Raw genomic sequence first — 22,941 nt, forward strand, 5'->3', positions numbered from 1 at the left:
CCAAAAAAGCCCAACCACAATTGTTTTTGTAAGAATGATCCAAAAGGAAGCAGGAGGTACAGAGCATAACAGCCCTTTCAGGAGGAAGAGCTTCAGGGAGAGTTTTCTGCCCAAAAAGCACCAGAGCCCCTGGGAAGAAAACCGCTCATGACTGCAGCCTCTGAAGACCCTTTCTCCCCTCCTCCGTTCGTACTCGGGGGTTTACACCAAAGCCTTGAACATCCTGGGGAGCTACCAGGTACGGACTTTCCCCCAACATACACAATGCTCTTTGGGTAGTTACCTTAGAAGAGTCTGGGGCTGCTACCTGGGAATTCTCCTGTCTCCAGAAGAAACCAAAATGCTCCCGGAGATGCCTGAGGGGAGTTCCAGGGAGCTACAGGGCATGGACCTGCCTCCAACATCGACAAAACTCTTCAGGTAACCGCCTAGGAGTCATAGGCAGCTCCTACACTGGACTTCAGCCATCTCCAGGGAAGGACAAAACACACCCAAGCTGCCTGGGAGGAGTCCCAGCAAGGGACAGAGCATGGACATGCCTCCAACATACACAAAACTCCTCGGGTGGCTTCCCTGGAGTAGTCTCGGGTGCTACCTGCAAAATTCAGCTGTCTCCAGGGGAGGCCAGAACATTCCTAAACTGCCTGGGAGGAGTCCGAAGGAGCTGTGGAGCATGGTCCTTCTCCCAACACGGATAAAACGCCTTGGGGAGCTGCCTTGCAGGGGTCTAGGGCTGCTCCCCAGGGCTTCACCTGTCTCCAGAGGAGGCCAACACACCCCTGGGGATGCCTGGGAGAATTCCCACGGAGCTACCGGGCGTGGACTTTCCCCCAACACACACACTGCTGTCCCAGTAGTTACGTCAGAAGAGTTGGGGGCCGCTGCCAGGGAATTCCCCAGTCTCCAGAAGAAACCAAAATGCTTCTGGAGATGCCTGGGAGGAGTTCTGGGAACACTGAGGGGCACTGGGGAGACTGGAGAGCACGGGGGACACTGGGAGCACTGGGGAGTGCTGGGGGGCACTGGGGAGAGTGAGGGGCACTGGGAGCGCTGGGGAGACTGGGGAGCACTGAGGGGCAATGGGGGGACTGAGGAGCACTGGGGAGCCGCGAGGGGCACTGGGAGCACTGGGGAGAGTGGGGTACACTGAGGGGTACTGGGAGCACTGGGGAGCAGTGGGGGGCACTGGGAGCAGGGGGGAAACTGGGGAACACTGGGGGCACTGGGAGCACCGGGAAGACTGGGGAGCACTGAGGGGCAGTGGGAGCACTGGGCACCCCATCATGTCTCCCAGTTGCCCCCCCAACTCCCTCTCTGGGTGGGGGCCTCTGGGGAGGTGTTGGGGGGGGTCCTCAGGTTTTCAGCCGCCCCCCATCAGAGAGGGTTTGATTGACAGCTGGCATTTATTGAGGGGCTGGGGGTGAGAAGCAGGGCAGGGGGTGCTGGGTGCTGGGGGGCTGGTGGGTGCTGGGGGCGTCCAGGTGCTGGGTGGTGGGTGTGCTGGGTGCGCAGGTGATGAGTGCTGGGGGTGGCCAGGTGTGGGGTTCTGGGGGTGCGGGGGCACTCGGAGATGCTGTTCTCGGTCTCCAGGGGGTTCATGTAGTTGTATCTCAGCTTGGCCCAGTGGTTCCTCTCCTCGATGTGGTCCCGGATCTCCTCCAGCTGCCCTTGGAAGGCCCTGATGAGCCAGTGGGGTTCCACCTCTGTGAACCGCTCCTCCAGGTACTGTCCCGGGAGTATCTGGGAGACAGGGATGGGGACCCATCAGGTTCAAGCACTTGACTGAGGTGTCTCAAGCCATCTGGGGGTCTCTGGCCCCGTGGTAGCTGTAGAGCGATGGTGCCCACCACCCTGGGCTTGGGGATACCCAAGGTGGTGATGTGCACCCATGCCCTTGTGGGGCATCTCCTGGGATTCCTCAGCCCCACAGAGCCACCGTTTTGGGGAGGGCATGGTGATGGTGGGGCCAGACTCACCACGTCACTGAGGCATGAGCTGAGGAGGATGAGGGCCACCAGGATGTTGGCGGTGGTGTCCACCTCAGGGACGGTGGTGAGGAAGTGTTGGAGGAAGGCCTTGCCCTTCTCTGCCGGTGGTGGGTGGCGCATGGAGGACGGGGCGCTGGGGAGGAAGGTGCCCAGGTCATACTGCAGGGTGAGAGGCCACTGTCAGCAGAGGACATCCCTCTGGCATGGGGACAGGTGGGATGGGGACATTCTCATGCGGTGGGCTGGGGACATCCCTCTGGCATGGAGGGGGGAATGGATGGGGACATACTTCTGGCATGGAGCTTCTCCTGAGCTGGGGTGGGGATGTCCCTCCAGGAGGGATGGGGACATCCCTCAAGCACGAAGAGAGGTGGGAACACGGACACCTCCCCTGGCTCAGGATGGGGACATCCCTCCTGCGCACAGAGGGGAACATCTCTCCAGCATGGGACGGGGACAGCTGGGGACACCTTTTGGGTGCAGAGGGGTCAGAGGTCCCCTGTCCCACCTGCCCATTGTTGACGGCTGCGTGCTGTGCTGAGCAGGTGAACACTGCCATGGTGAGGAACTTGCTGAGCTCCACCACCATCCGCAGTGAGGAGGGGATACCTGGGGTTGGGTGGGGGGACAGCAAAGAGCATCAGGGACCTGTCCTTGTCCCCCCACCACCCCTGGGGACACCCCATGGGACCCATGGGTGTGGGGATGCAGTACCCGAGGAGGTCCTGCCCAAGGAGATGAAGCTACCATGGGGTGAGGTGACCATGAGGTCATGGAGCACCCATGGGACCACCACCAGCTGCCACCTAATCCCTTGTCCCATCTCTCGATGGCTTCCCAGAGGCTCATTGCGTCATCCCGGTAGTGGTAGCTGGGGAGGTGCACCACGCCGCGGTGCCACATGTCATCAGGGAGGCAGAGGGAGGTGTAGGTGGCCTTCTCCAAGCCCTGCTGGATGATCAGCAGCATCCCCTCGCAGGTAACCCCCGAGCCCTGGTGGGGAGGGGTCACCCATGGGTGCTCAGGGCAGAAGGTGCCTTTCCCCCCCTCCAACCCCCGGCTGCCCCATGGCTCCTCGGTGCTCCCAGTATATGACACTGTCCCCAGTGCTCCCCAGCCCCCTCGCCCCATGCTCTCTAGTGTCCCCCAGGGCCCTCTGTGCTCCCCAGTGTCCCCCAGTGCTCCCAGTATAACCCAGTGGTCCCGAGTGCTTCCAGGGCACGAGTACTCCAAGTACTCCCCCCAGTGCCCCCAGTATGCCCCCCTAAGTGTTCCCATTAACCCCCCAGCCCCCCCAATTAGAATCATAGAATCATAGAATCATTGAGGTTGGAAAAGACCTCTAAGATCATCAAGTCCAACCGTCGACCCAACACCACCACCCACTAAACCGTGTCCCTAAGTGCCTCATCTACTCGTCTTTTAAATACCTCCAGGGATGGGGACTCAACCACTTCCCTGGGCAGCCTGTTCCAATGTTTAACCACTCTTTCAGTAAAGAAATTTTTCCTCACATCCAATCTAAGCGGATGTCTGCTGGAAATCCAACACGGCAGAGAGGAAGCAGTCTAGGAGGTTCCTGGAGTGTGTGGAAGACAACTTCCTGACACAGCTGGTAAGTGAGCCTACCAGGGGAGGTGCCTCGCTCGACCTGCTGTTTACAAACAGAGAAGGACTGGTGGGAGATGTGGTGGTCGGAGGCCGTCTTGGGCTTAGCGACCATGAAATGGTGGAATTCTCGATTCTTGGTGAAGTAAGGAGGGGGGGCGGCAAAACCGCAACCATGGACTTCTGGAGGGCGGACTTTGGCCTGTTCAGGACGTTGGTTGAGAGAGTCCCCTGGGAGACGGTCCTGAAGGGCAAAGCTCATGCCTTGTGAGTGCCCTCAAGATGAACCGCTCCATAATCTTCCCCGGCACCGAGGTCAGGTTGACAGGCCTGTAGTTCCCCGGATCCTCCTTCCGGCCCTGTCCAGGTCCCTCTGCAGAGCCTTCCTACCCTCGAGCAGATCAACACTCCCACCCAACTTGGTGTCGTCTGCAAACTTACTGAGGCTGCACTCAATCCCCTCATCCAGATCATCGATAAAGATATTGAAAAAGACCGGCCTCAGTACTGAGCCCTGGGGAACACCGCTCGTGACCGGCCGCCAACTGGATGTAACTCCATTCATCACAACTCTCTGGGCCCGGCCGTCCAGCCAGTTTTTGACTCAGCGCATAGTACACCTGTCTAAGCCGTGAGCCGCCAGCTTCTCTAGGAGAATGCTGTGGGAGACGGTGTCAAAGGCCTTACTGAAGTCCAGGTAGACCACATCCACAGCCTTTCCCTCATCCACTAGGCGGGTCACCTGGTCATAGAAGGAGATCAGGTTGGTCAAGCAGGACCTGCCTCTCATGAATCCGTGCTGGCTAGGCCGGATCCCCTGGTTGTCCCGCTCATGCCTTGTGAGCGCCCTCAAGATGAACCGCTCCATAATCTTCCCCGGCACTGAGGTCAGGCTGACAGGCCTGTAGTACCCCGGATCCTCCTTCCGGCCCTTCTTGTAGATGGGCGTCACATTGGCAAGCCTCCAGTCGTCCGGGACCTCCCCCGTTAACCAGGACTGCTGATAAATGATGGAGAGTGGCTTGGCGAGCACCTCCGCCAGCTCCCTCAGCACCCTCGGGTGGATCCCATCCGGCCCCATAGACTTGTGAGCATCCAGGTGGCGTAGCAGGTCATTGACTGCTTCCTCTTGGATTACGGGGGGTTCATCCTGCTCGCCATCCCTGTCTTCCAGCTCGGGGGGTCGAGTACCCTGAGGATAACTGGTCTGCCTGTTAAAGACTGAGGCAAAGAAGGCATTGAGTACCTCAGCCTTTTCCTCATCCTCAGTGACAATGTTCCCCCCTGCATCCAATAAAGGATGGAGATTTTCCTTGGCTCTCTTCTTGTCATTAATATATTTGTAAAAACTTTTTTTGTTGTCTTCTCATTCAATCCATGTCAAGTCAATTCATGCTTGCTAGTGCCCCCAGTGCCTCCCCAGTATTCCCAGTATACGCCTCTGTCCCCAGTGCTCCCCAGCCCTCCGTCCCTCCATGTTCTCTAGTGTCCCCCAGGGCCTTCTGTGCTCCCCCAGTGTCCCCCAGCACTCCCAGTACATCCCAGTGCTCCCAGTAGACCCGAGTGCTCACCTTGTCGATGACGCCACCAGGGTTGATGAGGACGCTCTGGGCCAACGTGTTGAAGTGCAAGTTGGGGACGAGGAGCTGGTGGTGGAAACCAGGAGGTTGGAGACGACTGGGGACCTCCTAAGGAGCTGGGGTGGGTGTGTGTGTAGGGGGCACTGCGGTCAGATGGGGGCGGGGGGCACTGGGTGGTGCTGAGGTGGGACCTTACCTTGAAGAGGGGGTGACAGGTGGGCAGTTGGCATAGGGTGGCGATGGCGAAGACCTCCCCAAAGAGGTGGGTCCTCAAGGGGTGGGTGAGGAGCTTCCAGGCTGTAGAAGTCGGCGTTGCGCCAGGTCTTGGCCAACAGCCAGTCCCACTTGGCATTGCTTTGTAAGAAGATGGGGCTGGTGGGTCCCGGTGTTTGGCTGAGCTGTGGGACGCAAACCACGTGGTGGGACCATCTCCTCTCCACCACCACGGTGGGGTTGTCCACTGGTTTGGGGTGGGACGTCCCTACCTGGATGGCGATGGGACGTAGGAGCCCGTCGGCACCCTGGTGCAGCAGGCAGAGCAGGGTGGCGACGTGCTGCCAGCGCCTGTGGATGGTGCTGGCCGCAATGCCTTCCAGCACCTCATAGTCCAACGATGAAGATCTGACCCTCTTGCATCTCCTTGCCCAGGTTGGTGCCACCACCCAAAGAACCGGCCACCATCTCCAGCGTCACCAGGAATTTGGCCAGCAGCATCACGCAGTGCTGAATGGTGTTGGGGTTGTTGCCATTGAAGAACTGGTAACTGAAGAAGTCATCTTCTCGCCAGTGCCTGGCCGCGTACTCAGGGACTGAGGGGGTGGCTGGACATCAGCGCTGGACTGCCCACCCTCCATGTCAAGCCAGGGACTTCCTGGGAAGCCCTGGGTGGCGGGGGAAGACGCACAAGGCACCCACCAATCTCCCTGCCCCGCGTCCAGGAGAAGATGCTGCGCATCTCATCCAGGCTCTTCCAGAAGGTGGGTCTCAAGAGGAACCCTGCCAGAAGGTGGAAGGCCCCTCTACGGGACAGAGGTGGACCTCAGCAACCACCATTCCTTCCCTGGTCCCCCACCACCAGCCTCCCAGGACAGGGTGGCACTGGCGATGCTCCTCACTCCCATCATCCAGGTCCTCCCCAACCTTGGGGTATTGCTTACTGGAAGATGAGGACACCGGTGAAGTTGGTGGCCCTCACGCAGGAGAACTGAACATTGGAGTCCAGCTCGAGGATGGAGCCCACATTGAGGCAACGGGGCCAGCCCTTGGTGAAGCTCTTCCACCTGCGGGTGGGACAGGGGGACATACGCCAGCGTCACTGCTGGCCAGGCCACCCTGGCCATGGTGGGCCTCCATCCTTATGTCCCTGCTCTCACTGGTAAGCCTCCTGCCGTGCCTTCAGCTCCTGCTGCCGATGCTCCTTGAGGATCTCCAGCTCATCATCCACCAGCTTTTTCCCTGGAAAGGAGGAGAGAGGAGTCAAGGTCGGACCCCTGGCTAGCAGAGGAGGGTGGGGGTGGGATGAGTCCTACCCGAGCTCTCCCGGACCTCCACCGTGGTAACCCCCTCCAGCCACTGGTAGCAGGGGAAGCGGTAGAGGGTGCCGTCAGGGCCCATCACGCGGATGTCCCTGCAGAACCAGGCATCCTCCAAGAAGAGCCGCCACTTGTGCAGGCGGATGAGGACAATGCGACCCAAGTCCTGCTCGCAGCGCATGGTCATGTCCTTCTCCTGGTGGGGGGTGGGCGGGAAATGGCTTGGGGTGGGAGGGCAGCTGCCCTGGCATGGCACTGGGGGATACGGGCATTCCCCACCAGTGGAGTGGGGCTTCAGGGCATCTCCCAAAGATCCTCTTCCTCCATCCCCCCAGGACCCCTTTCCACCATCCCCCAGGACCCCTCCTCCATCATCCCCGCAAGATCCTTTTCCTACATCCCCCCCCCAAGACCACTTCCCACCATCCCCCCAGGATCCTTTTCCTCCACCCCACACCCCCCAAGACCACTTTCTTTCATCCCCCCCAAAGATCCTTTTCCTCCATCCCCCCCCACCCCCACCCCCTCGCTCCATCCCCCAGGATCCTTCCCTCCATGTCCCCAGGACCCCTTTCCTCTATTCTCCCCCCCCACCAAACCCTTTTCCTCCATCCCCCCCAAGAACACTTTCCTCCATCCCCCCATGAGCCCTTCCTTCATCCCCCCAGGACCACTTCCCACCATCCCCCCAAACCTTGGTGAAGACCCATCCCTTTTCTTACCCTCTCCAGTAAAACCCATGCCGGGGCCCCCGGCATGCCCATGCCTCCACTCGTGTCCCCATCCCTGCGCTCACCGTCCCCGGCAGCAACCAGTAGTTGATGGTTGTCCGGCGCCTCTCACCACGGCTGCCCACCAAGGTGATGGAGATGGAGTTGTTGGTCCCACCTTCGAGGATGTCACCCGTTGCCACCTTCACCTTGTAGACGGCCATGGCGAGCTGCACAAGGACACGCCGCGACATTCAAGAGCTGCCTTTAAAAAGCGACCACCTGTAGGGGTGAGGGTTTTGGGGGTGGAAACCTGCCATCTTGGGTGGTTTGCATGCTGCAAGCCCCGTGGCCGTTGCACAAGCCGGGTGGCCAGTCCTTCCTTCTCAAGGGGAGGTTATCAGATGACCGTTATTGGCCGGCGACCAGCATATCGAATCTCAATGGATGTGGCCATGGAGACATTACCCAAGCGATGGCCCCGGGGGTGGCCATGGGCCCAAGGGAGGGGGTGTTTGCCATGGTCCAGGAGCTCCTCCTGCCTCCCCAGGGTCTCCTCCATCTCCTGCTGTGTCCCTGCCCGTGCTGCTGCCCGCACTTCACTGGCTGCTCAAGGGATGCTGTGGAGCAGCGGTTGTGGGGCAGGCAGGGCTTTCCCAAAGGAAGGTCGTGGAGCAACTAATACTGGTGTCACAGTTTAACCTCAGTCGGCAACTGAGCACCACACAGCCACTCGCTCCCTCACCCCCCCGCGGTGGGATGGGGGACAGAATTGGAAGAGTAGAAGTGAGAAAAACCCGGGGGGGTTGAGATAAAAACAGTTTAATAATTGAAATAAAATGATAATATACAAAGCAAGTGATGCACAATGCAAGTGCTCACCACCCGCTGACCGATGCCCAGCCAGTCCCTGAGCAGCGGCCCCCCCCGGCCAGCTTTCCCCCAGTTTATATACTGAGCATGACGTCATATGGTATGGAATAGCCCTTTGGCCAGTTTGGGTCAGCTGTCCTGGCTGTGCCCCCTCCCAGCTTCTTGTGCACCTCCAGCCTTCTCAGTCCGCAGAGCATGGGAAGCTGAAAAGTCCTTGACTAGTGTAAGCACTACTTAGCAACAACTGAAGCATCGGTGTGTTATCAACATTGTTCTCATCCTAAATCCAAAGCACAGCACTGTACCAGCTACTAGGAAGGAAATTAACCCTATCCCCGCCGAAACCAGGACAGTATCCACCCCTTATTCTATACCATCTATGTCATGCCCAGGTCCCACACTTTCCAATACATTCCCATTAATCACCACCCCTTTTCCTGTTTTTGATATATATACACACACACAGAGATATCATTCCCTTAGTCTATGGGCCATCCCTCTAAAATGTTCGTTGAGTTCATTTAGTCCATGACTTTGGGCTCCATCTGTCATCATAATCTTCCAGGGCAGGAAAGATGGGGATGGTATGTGGTGTTGGATTGTTTCATGTTGAAGTCAGTTCTGGTTCCATCATCACTGTGCTTTGCTCGGTTTCATCAAAGTTCATTCTTCATTAATCTGAGTGATTCATATTGTAATATCATTAGTATGGCATATAATATTATGTAGCACTTAACATCAGATAATTCAGATCATTGGCTATTCTCACCCAAAATCAAATCCCCTGGAGGTACACATCGGACTTCCCCATCCTCCCGCATCACCCACCAAGTGCACCCAGGTCCTTGAGCAAAAGCAATCCCACGGATGGGTTTCCCTTTCCCCGAGGCAGGAATAACCCAAACTGTCTTCCCCAACATATTTTTTATGTGCACTACAGGGACTTTATTCCCATCTACAGTACATAAAAGTTCTGACTGGGCAGGGCCAGCTCAGCTGGCAGATCCCCGAGTGTTGACTAACCAGGTGGCCTTTGCTAAATGTGTGTCCCAATGTTTGAATGTCCCGCCACCCATTGCTCTCAGTGCAGTCTTTGTCCATTGTATCGTTCAATTTTCCCAGAGGCTGGTGCATGACAGGGGATGTGATACACCCACTCCATGCCGTGCTCTTTGGCCCAGGTGTCTATGAGGTTGTTTCGGAAATGAGTCCCGTTGTCTGACTCAATTCTTTCTGGGGTGCCATGTCGCCATAGGACTTGCTTTTCAAGGCCCAGGATAGTGTTCCGGGCAGTGGCATGGGGCACGGGATATGTTTCCAGCCATCCGGTGGTTGCCTCCACCATTGTAAGCACGTGGCGCTTGCCTTGGCAGGTTTGTGGGAGTGTGATATAATCGATCTGCCAGGCCTCCCCATATTTATATTTCAACCATCGTCCTCCATACCAGAGAGGCTTTAACCGCTTGGCTTGCTTGATTGCAGCGCATGTTTCGCATTCATGGATAACCTGCGCAATAGTGTCCATGGTCAAGCCCACCCCTCGATCACGTGCCCATCTGCATGTTGCATCTCTTCCTTGATGACCTGAGGTGTCATGGGCCCACCGAGCTATAAATAATTCACCCTTACGTTGCCAGTCCAGATCCACCTGAGCCACTTCAATCTTAGCAGCCTGATCCCCCTGCTGGTTGTTTTGATGATCTTCAGTGGCCCGACTCTTGGGTACGCCAGCATCTACGTGACGGACTTTTACAACCAGGTTCTCCACCTGGGCAGCAGTATCTTGCCACAATGTGGCAGCCCAGATGGGTTTGCCTCTGCGCTGCCAGTTGCTCTGCTTCCATTGCTGCAACCACCCCCACAGGGCATTTGCCACCATCCATGGGTCAGTATAGAGAGAGAGCATATTTTTTACATCTTGTCCTGCCCGGGCTGGCCCAAGGGCTACTGCATGAACTACCTCCTGTTTAGTTTGTTCAAAGGCTTGTCATTGCTCAGGGCCCCATTTGAAATCATTCTTCTTCTGGGTCACTTGATAGTGAGGGTTTACGATCAGACTGTAATTTGGAATATGCATTCTCCAAAAACCCACACCACCTAAGAAAGCTTCTGTTTCCTTTTTGCTAGTCGGTGGAGACATGGCTGTTATTTTGTTGATCACATCCTTTGGGATGTGACAATCTCCGTCTTGCCATTTTATTCCTAAAAACTGGATCTCCTGTGCAGGTCCCTTGACCTTACTTTGTTTTACGGCCAAACCGGCTTTCAGCAGGATTTGGACTATTTCCTTCCCTTTTTCAAAAACTTCTCCTGCTGTGTTGCCCCACATGATGTCATCAATGTATTGCAGGTGTTCCGGAGCCTCACCCTGTTCCAGTGCAGTCTGGATCAGGCCATGGCAAATGGTGGGGCTGTGTTTCCATCCCTGCGGCAGTTGGTTCCAGGTGTACTGGACGCCCCTCCAAGTGAAAGCAAACTGTGGCCTGTGCTCTGCTGCCAAAGGGATTGAGAAAAACGCATTAGCGCTATCAGTTGTGGCATACCACTTGGCTGCCTTTGACTCCAGTTTGTATTGAAGTTCTAGCATGTCCGGCACGGCAGCACTCAGCAGCGGCTTGACTTCGCTCAGGCCACGATAGTCTACTGTCAGTCTCCACTCTCCATTAGACTTCCGCACTGGCCATATGGGACTGTTAAAGGGTGAGCGAGTCTTGCTGATCTCTCCTTGGCTCTCCAGTTGATGAAATCAGCTTATGGATGGGAATCGGGGAGTCTCGGTTGGTGCGATATTGCCGCCGGTGCACCGTGGTGGTAGCGATTGGCACCTGTTGGTCTTGTGACTTTCAGCAGCCCCACAACAGAAGGGTCCTCCAAGAGACCAGGCAAGGTAGACGGCTGTTTCATTTCCTCCGTTTCCATGGCAGCTATACCAAAAGCCCACCGGTACCCTTTTGGGTCCTTGAAATACCCTCTCCTGAGGTAGTCTATGCCAAGGATGCACGGAGCCTCTGGGCCAGTCACAATGGGGTGCTTCTGCCACCCATTCCCAGTTAGACTTACTTCGGCTTCCAATGCAGTTAGCTGTTGGGATCCCCCCGTCACCCCAGAAATATAGATGGGTTCTGCCCCTTTATAGCTTGATGGCATTAGGGTACACTGTGCACCGGTGTCTACTAGAGCCTTATACTCATGTGGGTCCGATGTGCCAGGCCACCGAAGCCACACAGTCCAGTAAACCCGGTTGTCCCTTTCCTCCACCTGACTGGAAGCAGGGCCCCTCTAGTCCTCATCACAGTATTCGTTTCTCATTTCTTGTACATACGAATCGGAAATCCCTTCATTAAGATCAGGAGTAAGGTTGTCCCTTCTACTCTCTCTGGGGAACTGCCCACTGGAAACTGGAGCAGCAATTTTCCTGGAAGAACCCCCTTTTGTGATTGTTTTCCCTTGCAACTCACATACCCGTGCCCCTAGGGCTGAGGTAGGTTTTCCATCCCACTTCCCCATGTCCTCTCCATGGTCATGCAGGTAAAAACCATAGGGTGCCCCGTGGTGTGTACCCTTTATATCCTCTCTCTTGAGCAAAAGAACGCTGACTCCTAATAGCCGAGATATTGGTCTGTACAGGTGGGGAGTAGGACCTATCCTCTTCAAGTTGCTGGACCTCCCGGGACAGTTTCTCCACAGCTGAGGCGAAGGAGGAAGAGAGATTTCTTTGTATTGCCGGAGTTGACTAGCCAATTCATCCACCGTTTGTTCCTCTCCATCTTTCCAGGTCATCACTGCCAATGAGTTGGCATATGACGACGGTGCGCTCCTTATAAACTTCTGCCACATGGGTCGTGTGCACCTGACCTCATCTGGACCTTTGGATAGCTGTCCATTGTTCATGTCACCAGAAATCACCTCCAGCACAGCTAATTCCCTCAGGAATTGGATACCCTTCTCCATGGTGATCCATTTGCCTGGACGATATATGACATTTTCCTTGAAGGGATACCTTTCCTTCACACTTGTCAAGAGTCGACTCCAGAGGCTGAGGACTCGTGTCCCTTTTCCAATCGCCAATGCCCCCTTCCCTCGAAAGGGATCCCAGCTGCTTGGCTTCTTTACCCTCTAATTCCAGGCTACTGGCCCCATTATCCCAGCACCGGAGCAGCCAGGTGAAAATATGTTTGCCTGGACGATGGCTGAAATCTTTTCGTATATCTCGCAGCTCACTCAGGGATAGGGATTGGGTGGTTACTGCCTCGTTTATGAGTTCTTCCTCTTCTTCCTCCCCGAGCAGTGGCCGGCCCTCCTCCTCCTGTTCTCGTGATGGCCCTTCTCCAGGGTAGTCTGCCTTGTCCACTTCTTCCTCTGGCTCCCTTTTAGAAGAAGCTTCTTCCTCCCTTACTAAACGAGCCGACTTCCACTTCCAAGATCTCCTCTTCTGTACAGGGGCGACTGATACTGGCACAGGTTGGCTCTTTGGTTCAGCCGCAGGGCGTATCGCCAGGGTTGGAGTGGCCGCAGGGCCTGTTGCCGGGTTGGAGAGGCCACAGGGCCCATCGCTGGGGTCAGAGTGGCAGCAGGGCCTGTCGTTTTATTGTCAGATCCAGAGACTTTCTCTTCCCCTTGAGGGTACTGAATAATCTTGAACAGGGCTTGATAGGCACAGGCCAGGCCCCAGCACGTTGCAGTGATCTGTGTCTCTCTGGAGTTGCCAGGGTGACAGCATACTTCTTCCAAATATTCTACTAACTTTTCAGGATTCTGCACTTGCTCAGGGGTGAAGTTCCAAAACACTGGGGGTGCCCATTGGCCTAGGTACTTGCCCATCCTATCCCACACACCCTGCCACTCATAACTATCCAGCCTTGGGGCAGATCTCTGGATGATATTCTTAAATTGCTTATTAAGTTTAGACAAAACCGATACAATATTCCCAAGAAATACCAATAGAAGTATCTTAACTACTAAGGATGTTCAAGATACTGAAAAGTTACTGTAATGAAGGAGGAAATGTCATAGAAGAAGGTAGTGACACTGCCATTCTGTATTTCCTCCATAAAAAATCTCTCAGAGGAAGGACTGTAATTGCTAATTGTCTCCACGAAGTGGTACACCAAGTACAGTAATGGCTTCAGCACGAAGCTCAAATACCAGGTTAAGCTCAAGGTCAGTGTTTTAATAACAAACCTCCCAGGCAAAACATCACTAATCACCACAGACCACAGCAAACTGCAAAACCCAACACCAATCTCTAACACGTACAGCAAAAAAAAGAGCATGATGCAGATTAGACAAACCAATATCGAGAACAGAAGAAGCAACATTGTGACCCGCAACTGTTAACAGATATAAATTCCTTAATGCGCTCCGGGTAATCTGTTATTATCTCAAACCCTTCGAGCCCCATGTTGGGCGCCAAAAAGGACTGCGTGGTTTAACCTCAGTCGGCACTGAGCACCACACAGCTGCTCGCTCACTCCCCCGCCCCCCCTCCCCCCCCTCAGTGGGATGGGGGAGAGAATTGGAAGAGTAGAAGTGAGAAAACTCGTGGGTTGAGATAAAAACAGTTTAATAATTGAAATAAATTAATAACAATATAATAATAATAACAATAATAATAATAATATACACAGCAAGTGATGCACAGCGCAATTGCTCACCACCCGCCGACCGATGCCCAGCCAGTCCCTGAGCAGCGGCCCCCCTGGCCAGCTTTCCCCCAGTTTATATACTGAGCATGATGTCACATGGTATGGAATAGCCCTTTGGCCAATTTGGGTCAGCTGTCCTGGCTGTGCCCCCTCTTACCTTCTTGTGCACCTCCAGCCTTCTCAGTCCGCAGGGCATGGGAAGCTGAAAAGTCCTTGGCTAGTGTAAGTACTACTTAGCAACAACTAAAACATCGGTGTGTTATCAACATTGTTCTCATCCTAAATCCAAAGCACAGCACTGTACCAGCTACTAGGAAGGAAATTAACTCTATCCCTGCCGAAACCAGGACACCTAGGCACACAGGGGAAAACAGGGCTGTGCTTCTCATAGACACGTCATGGGAGGAGAGTGTTCCTGCTGCTGGCAGGTGCCAAAGGGGTGTAGGTCAGTGGAAGAGGACCCGCTTTGCACGTGGGAGGTCCTGGCTTCCATCTCCAGGGCTGCTTTTGCTCTTACTCCCTGGCATCAAGTGGGTGAGTGCTGGAGCTGGGGCACTGCTCCTCTCCAGGTGCTGTGGGCCTGCCCTGACCTCCCAGGGCCTGGCTGAGGAATGAGGAGGGCTGTGTGCACTGCCTCTGCTGAGCCCCCTCCTGGAGGAGAGGCAGGCAGCTGTGCTGGACCTGAGCTCAGGTCACTACCCTGCACCACAGATCCACCCCACACACCAACCAGGGGCCCTGCTTGGAGGCAAGGGGTGGCCCTCAGGGAGGGGATAGACATCAGCAGCAGACTGGGTGCTGGCAATCCTTCCTGGCTGCGCTGAGAGAGGTGGTGTGAGGGTGCTGGTCCAGCCCAGGTGCCCTTTGGGACCAGGGCCACACTGCCCTGGTGGCTCTCCAGGGGTAAGGCTGTGAGATTGTCCTGTCTCCAGGTGGAGATCCCATACCACGCGGGAAGTACCTGTCTATGCCAACAGGTAGGGATGTCCGAGCTGGAGGAGCGACACTCCTTACCCTGACCCTGTCTCCTGGTCCTTTTCCCTCTGCCATCACCACTGGCTTGAGCAGAGCCGCAGCTCAGGGAACCCGGAGCTGCTGAGGTCAGGCACAGCTCTGCAGAGGTGGGACTGGTGGGGCCGGCACCCACCTCTTGTTCCTGGGGGGGTTGGTGGCTCTGTCCACCCCATGTCAGTGGGAACAGGGAAGCACAGGCCTGTCCACAGCTGTGCAGAGGTGGGGAGGGCAAGGAGATGGTGCCTCGGCTGCTCCTCTGACAAAAACCTCTGCAACCAAAACGGGGTGTGAGACCCAATGTTTCACTGCAGGGTGCCCAGCCCCTGGGAACAGTGAGCCCAGATTCAGAGAAATAAGGTATAAAAGTGAAGCAAAGAAGAAGGGGGGTTGTGGGGATATCTTCTGAACACAGGACGGTGGGTGCCAGTATGGACACTGACCTGCAGATTCAAGCCACCCCAGGCAGGGACAGGGGAGAAAAGCCCAGTGTCTGTCCCATGCCACCTCCCCACCAGCTCGGCCCTCCCGCAGGTGTAGTATTTCTCCCTTACTCTGGCACCTGGCAGAGGTTTGCCTCCTCCTCCTCCTCAGGGAAATGAGAGCCAGGCCCTGGGTGTGGGTGAGGGGGCAGCACACCTGAGCAGAAAGAGCCCATTTCAAGGCATTTGGGGCCTGACCAGTCTGGCCCTGCAGGCTGGGTTCATTCTCTGCAGCAGTGCGGGATCATCTGTGCCCCAGATCTGTGCATGCTCCTGCAGCTCCTGAGGACCTACATGAGGGGCCTGATGGTGAGACCCCAACCCTCTGCACTGCTGCCCCACGCTGGGAAAGGCCATGGGAGAGAGTAGCCTTCCTAGGGTGAGACCCCCAAGGTGATGGGTGACGCACATGGGCACTGCAAACACAGCCTCCATCCCCTGGGAAACTCCCACCGGGGCAGGCTCCAGCCCTGCATGTCCACAGGGAGAGGTGGGCCCAGAGCTGGGGAGGAAGGGGCTGGCTCCGGGGCCAGGGGCTGCCAGCAGGAAACCTCTAGAGACCAGGGCAAAGGAGTGTGTGAGCCTGGGCTCCCCCCAGACCCCCACAGGGTCACCCCAGGGGTGGAGGAGCTCCCAGCAGGGAATGGGCCAACGCTGTCATGGCAGAGGCTGTTGGTGACGGCTGCCTCCTCCCCTCTTCTGCTCTAGGGCCAGATCCTGCTCTTTGCAGTGACCTGCGGCTGCTCCTCGTGGGGAGCCCTGCTGTGGACACCCAACGCACCTTCCAGCCTGCAGCAGAGAAGCCCATCGGGGAAGAGCTGGAGGGCTGTGGAGACCCAACAGCAGGAGCAGGGAGGGCAGTTTAGGCTCCAGGTTCCTGCCCAAGTGTCAAACCCTTCTCCCCACACAGCTCCTGTGTGAAAGGTTTCTCTGCCCATGGGAGCTGGGACAGGTGAACGCCCCAGCCGAGGGAGAGGGACCCTGGCTCAACTCCCAGCAGTGCCTGCATTAGGGGAGGGACACAAAATACCCTCTGCCATGGAAATGTGCCCACGTTAGCACCCTCCCAGGCAGGCCCTTCTCCAGGCCAGGGGCTGGATGGCAGCTGTGGGTTCCAGTCCACGTCTCACAGGGATCCTTTCTCCCTCCCCCTGGCCTCTGCCTCATCTGCCTCCCACAACGCTGAGGGAAAGGTGCCCCCACCAACCCCCCCCACTCCCATCCCCCCTGCACCTGCACACAGGTACTGCCCCGACACAAACCGACACTGTCACCCCTGGCGAGGCAGCAGGAGGGCAGGGGTGGAGGTAGGAGCGCAGCAGGAGGAGGGGTTCCCAGGGCTGCCATGGGGCCTTAATGCCCCTGCCCAGGAAGGAAGGCAGCTCTGGGGCTGTGGCAGAAGTGCTCGGGGTCTGCAAGGACCCCCAAGGCAGCAGGAACAGCCCATGGAGACTGGAGTCCTGGCAGAGTCATTGAAGGGGCAATCCCAGGCCCGTGTTCCCCAGCAAGTGGCTCTGTACCCTGTGCCGAGGCAGTGGGGAGGACAGCTGCCTCCTAACCACTGTGGGAGATGATCCATGGGCCGTGATCCCCCCTGTGGCTGGCTGTGGTGTTCAAGGCACCACGGCCACCTTAGGGCTCACTTCTGTGGGGCCAACCCCAACACAGCTCTATTGTGGCCTCTACGCTGTTGGACCAGCATGGCCCAGGCAGGGCCTGGAGGAAAGAGCAACTGGGGAACACTGAGGTGAGGAGATGGGTGCTCCTGCTGGGGTGCATCACGGGACCTTGCAGAGAGCCATTTTTGTTGGAAACTTTTGCTGGCAGGATGGAAATATCAGCAGGAATATTACCCTGGAAACATGGGCTCTCGCAGCCCCACAGTCTGACCCTGAGCCTGCTGTCCCGAGATGTGCCCTTTGCCCTCCACCATGTCTTTGTGCTCTGCTCCCCCGGATCAGCCTCAGGGAGACACCCCGACACCTGGGCAGGCAAGCACCAGCTCTGGCTCAAACCCCCAAAGACTTTTATTAAGAACAAATATGGAGGCACAGCGTAAAAACAGGGTAATAGAAATAGAGGACATGCCCAGCTGGTTCTGCTGCCCGTGGGAAAAGGGAAACAGTTCCCTGGTGCTCACGGCTCTCCCAGCTGCACAGTCCTCTCCTCCCTCCCGGCTGCACCCAGCTGCACGGCAGGGACGGGCTCTCCTGCTCTGGGCATCAGGGACTGTTGTGCACTGTCCGCTGGTATTGCAACATTTGTGTTCTCAGGGCGATGCGCCAGAGACACCTCTTCAGCATCGTCATAGCCCATGCTCTCTGGGGACAGGGACCAGGCATCTCCCTCAGCTCCAGGGGCCCCAGCACTTCTCTGGGAGCACAGGTTTGCCCCTGCAAGCAGCAAGGCAGGCCATTGCACGTTCGCCCCATGGGGTGCCTCTCCTGCTCTGTAGATCTCCTGACTCCCGTCTCCTCACTAGTCCTGAGATGTTCAGGTCTCTCTCCCACCCCCTGGTCCCCCCAAGGAAAAATTCCCAGGGCAGGTTCCCCCATCCCAGGAGGCTGGGCTCTCAGTACAGCAGCGATTCATCCAGCACCAGGGATGGCACCCCAGGAACCGGTAGCGCTATCTTTCCCTCTCACCTCCGGGAGCATCCCTGGGCCCTGCTCCCTCCTCTGGCGCCCTGGGCATTTCCCAGTCTCCCTGCCCAGGGGAAGGATCCTCCCCAGGGTCAGAAACCTCCCTGGCATCATCATAGCCATCTGCTGGGTCTCCTCCGAGCAGGACAGGGACGTCTGAAAGGAGAGGGCAGCTGGTGAGAGTGAGAAGATACATCCCGCAGAGCAGAGGATGGGAGGATGCGCAGGGACATGGAGCTCAGACACCGGTGTTGGCAGCACCACAGGACACACCCAGTGTGCTCCCCAGCTCTGACGGTGACACTCAGTGACATTGCTGTCCATCACATGTCTGCAGGGACAGGACATCAACCCCTTCCTGCCCCTGTTACCTGGTGCTGAACGTGGACCATCCTCCTCCTCGCTGTCCCTGGGGTAGGGCTGCAGCTTGGTCAGGGACCCCTCTGAATCGGAGCCTGGAGAGAGGCACAGTGGGTGTTATGGGAGTGCGCTCTGCTCCCCTGGCTTGTGGTCAGTGCTGCTGGGGACGGGGGACCCACGGAGCCAGGGCTGAGTGGGGAGGAGGGCTCAGGACTCACCCTGCTCCCCTGGGATCAACCCTGTCTCAAAGGGCCTCCCAGAGATGCCTGGGGACAGCCCCTTCCCTCACCCCTCAGGTGTCACATAGGGGTGCAGGGACAGGCAGAGAGGGGCTGTCCCCGGCTGGGATGGGCAGAGCTGGCGGGGAGGAAGCTTCTCTCCCAGGCCCAGGACCTGGCTGCTCTCCCCACAGAACCCACAGACCCCAACTCCATGGGCCAGGGGGTTGCAGTGGGTCAGCCCCGGGTGAGGGCCAGGGGAAAGAGTTCTGCACATGTGCCCCCCCATGAGGGACCCACACCCACCTGACTGACTGAACCTTGCCTGCTTCTCCCACGCTGGGCTGTAACCGATCTCCTCATACACGGCCTCAGAGAAGGGCTCCCAAGCGCGCTCGGAGCCTGCGGATAGAGGCAGGGCTGGCTCAGGGACAGGCAAAGAGGGGACAGAATCCTGCCCTGTTCCCCCAGCCCTGTTCCCCTGGGCCAGCCCAGGGCTGTCCCCACAACACAGACCCGCTGCGCTGTTCGGTCTCCGCTGCCACTTCCTCAGTGAGGGCAATGTCTCCATGGAGATGATCTGGGGCAGTGACACCCTTGCACCGTCCCTTCAGAGACAGACCTTCTGCCCCTCTGGCCCCTGGGTCAGGTCCCTGGTGCTGAGCTTGGAGCAGCTCCTGCTTTTCCTCTCCCCCTGGAGCTTCCCCCTCTCTGCCCCATGGATCCAGAGCACGGCACGTGCCCTGCCATGGGGAGGTCAGGGTTGGGCAGAGGAACAGCCTGGGGGTCTGAAACCACGAGTATGGACCCTGCTGCCCCACGTTCTTCCTGGCATCTCCCCTGACCCAGAGCTCACTCCAGCACTGCCCAGAGTGCTGCCAGTGGCAGGTCCTCAGCTGTTTCCCCTCTGCTCCCATCTGTCCCAGCCCAGCTCAGCCATTTGTTTCCTTGCCTCATCCCTAAATCCTCCCTGTGTCCTGACTCTCTCTACCCCTTGCTGCTGGTGGCCCATGGTCAGGCAATCAATGGGGCAGCACATGGGAATGCAGGCAGCACACACTCTTGTCCCCCCAGCTCTGCCTGTACCACTCACTGACACCCCACAGCACCCCTGGCCTTGCCAGGAGGCATCTTCCCCTGGGACCATGGGGGACAGACCCACCTCTGCGCCCAGCCCTGGCGCTTCGCACTTGCCCGGCCAGGAGGGCCAGGAGCAGGCAGAGAAGGGCTCCCAGGATGATGCAGATGATGACGGGCAGTGAGACCTTTTCACTGCTGGTCGGACGGCCCCGAGTGGGATCTGCATGGGCAGGAACACAGAAAGGGCAGCACCAGACCTGGGAGAGGTGTGGGGCCAGGACACCCCAGTCCTGACCCCCATTACACCGGGGGTAAGGGGCCCCAGGGGGTGAGTGATGGGGAAGCTCCCACCCTACTGAGTAAATGACAGCCCTATCCAACCCCCTCCACCGCTACCCCGGTGCCTCCTCTCGGGAGCTTCACACCCCGACAAGAAGGTCCTTCCCTCCAGCTGCGGGTCACAGCCTGACCTCAAGAAGACCCAGCGCAGCCAGGGAGGACAGGTTACCTGTTCGGGGCGTTGGTGCTGCCGTCCTGGGTGCAGCTGCAGAGGAAGAGAAGGAGACTGGGCTGAGAGGGTGGGTGTGCAGGTACCAGGGAGCCTCCTCTCTGACATGCCGTGTGTGTGTGTGTGTGTTTATATGTGTGTGAATGCATGCGTGTGCTTTTAGACATCCCTGACACATCCCACACAAATTGCCCCTCCTGCAGGGCTGCTCAGGGTGGCTGGAACAGAGCCCAGGGCCCTGCTCTGGGACACGGGTAGGATAGCACAAGCACGCTGGAAGATGCCCCTGGGGCCTGCAGAGCCCTGCTGGGCAGAAGACGGAGGACATCCAGCCCCACAGAAGCAGCTGCCCACTTGGGAACAGGCTCCCATGTTCTGCAGGGACAGCCTTGCTCTCAGGAGCTCTGGAGCCATGATGGGACCCAGCAAGGAAAAACGCCTTCCGTGGCTGCTTGCCAATACCCCCGTGAGGAGTCCCAGCCCTGCCACTCACCTGAGCAGTTCACGGAAGCATCCTCCTTGTGCCGGCAGGCACCGCTGTCCCCAGGACGAGCCCAGCAGTCCTGCAGAGATGGCTCTGTCCCCCGGCACTCCACCTGCTCCAGCCAGATGGGACCCGTCCCCTCCCCAAATGCAGCCTTCTCCAGGGCAGACACTGCAGGGCCACAGCCCAGCTGTCTGCATGCCACCTCGGCATCCTGCATGTCCCAGGAGTCGTCGCACACCGTCCCCCAGGAGCCGCGGTGCCAGACCTCCACTCTGCCCAAGCACCCATTCTCGCCTCCAACGGCACGAATCTTCTCCCTGTCTGGAGAAGGCAGAGACCTTCCAGGGCACCGGGACAGCAGGCAGAGCCCTGCCAGGTGAGAGGGGCATGCAGAGGAGCAGCTACCTGTGCAGCTTGTGGAGTTTGGGCACACAGTCCCCAGGGCTGGGGGCGTTTCTGACCGTCTCCCTGCAGAAGGAAAAGCTGGGGTGAAGGGGCTGCTGCAGGGGAGTCATGCAGCAGAGGGTGGGGTACAGCTCTGCTCACACCTCCCCGTGCTGCCTCGCTCACGGCAGCAGCTGAACCCTGGTCATTCAGGGGACACACACAGCAATGTGGGGGACCCTGACTGCTCAGCCCCAAAGGGACCCTGGTTCACAGAAAAGCAGGAGGGTGTCCATGGAGGGGACGCTCCTCGGAGCGCTGGCTGGTCTCTCCTGAGACCTTGCCTGGAGACACCTCTGCCTCCCCCGGGCACTGCTGGGAGCCCGGCTGGCAACTGCTGGTGAGTGTGTGGGGCTCTGAGAGCTGAAGTCCCATTTGTGCCACCAGAAGCAGCAGGGTCTGGCACGTAAGGTCAAAGCCCCTGTGGGCCTTGTCTCTGTACTTGACTGTGCCCAGCAGGGAGCAGGAGCTGGGGGGATGCTGGAGCCCGGGTAGCTCAGAATTACCATTGCAGGTGATGTGGGTCTCATCTTGCAGGTCATCGCACGACTGTGGGTCCCAGGGAGCAGAGGGACACTGCCAGAAGGAGCTGTTTCTCTCCCCACACTCCACACGATCCAGCCAGGCGGGGCCAGACACCCTACCATAGGGCAGGCGTGTTTCCAGGAACCCTCCATCCCCGCAGCCCAGCTCCTTGCATGCCAGCGACACTGTTTTGGGAGTCATTGAGTTGGAGCAAACGCTCCCCCACGTCCCGTTATAGAAAACTTGCAGGCGCCCGGAGCAGCCATCGCTGTTCTCCAGCCTCAGGTCCACGAACTCTGGGAGGAAAGTGGCCAAAGGGGAACATGCTGGTCTGGGGCTGTGGGAGCAGGGACACCCCTGCACCCCCCAGGCCCTCAGCCAGGCAAAGGCACGTCCAGCAAGTCCCCCTTGCACACATGGACAGAGAAAAGTCCCGGATGGACAGAAAACCCTGCCCTCCCCGCTCACCCTCAGGGACAGCTGAGCTCACCGGGGAACCCTGGTGGGACTGAGGAGACCCATGCATTGGCACCCCCGGGACGAGCTTGGGCAGGGGCTGAGAGGCAGCCAGGGACAGCCTCGGCTGTTGCCATCTCTCCCCTCATCCCAGCCTCCCCAGGCACTGGGGCCTGGGGCTATGGGAGCAGAGAAGCCTCTTCACCCCCCAGGCCCTCAGCCAGGCAGAGGCACGGCCAGCAAATCACCCTTTTGCCAGGGGGCAGAGAGAAGTCCCAGACAGACAGACACCCATGCCCTCCCCACTAACCCTTGGGGACAGCACAGCTTACAAGGGGCCCCCAGTGGGACTGAGGGGGTTTGTGCATGCGTGTCCCCAGGACAGGCTCAGGCAGAGGCTCAGAGGCAGCCAGGGACAGCCTCGGTCGTTGCCGCCTGTCCCCTCGTCCCAGCCTCCCTGGGCACTGGATCCCACCACAGCTCCCGGCACAGACCTGAGCAGACGACTCCTGCGTCCTCTTTGTGCCCACAGTCATGCTGCCCCCAGGACCCTGCTGGGCAGTCCCAGAGAGCAGCTTCGGCCCCAGAGCAGTTCACGGCATCCAGCCAGATCTGCCCAGAGCCTTCCCCGAACTGAGCAGAGCCAACCGCCTTCACCGCCCCTCCGCAGCCCAGCTGGTGGCAAACAACAGTGGCATCGGGCAGGTCCCAGCTGTCATCGCAGATGGTCCCCCAGCTGCCCTGGTAGTAGATCTCCACTCTCCCAGCGCAGCGCCCAGGCCCGTTCACCAG

At 58.1% G+C, this 22,941-nt stretch overlaps 1 protein-coding gene and 1 pseudogene across 1 annotated transcript in view; both read right to left on the reverse strand.

The window, feature by feature from the left end:
• LOC143171623 (polyunsaturated fatty acid lipoxygenase ALOX15B-like) overlaps nucleotides 1-7,642 on the reverse strand; it is a 74,792-nt pseudogene extending 67,150 nt beyond the window's left edge.
• The window catches only part of LOC143171650 (scavenger receptor cysteine-rich type 1 protein M130-like), a 135,116-nt gene that overhangs the window by 108,020 nt on the left and 4,155 nt on the right, over nucleotides 1-22,941 (reverse strand).

Source organism: Aptenodytes patagonicus, chromosome 29 (assembly GCF_965638725.1).
Source record: "Aptenodytes patagonicus chromosome 29, bAptPat1.pri.cur, whole genome shotgun sequence".
Classification (NCBI taxonomy): Eukaryota; Metazoa; Chordata; class Aves; order Sphenisciformes; family Spheniscidae; genus Aptenodytes; species Aptenodytes patagonicus.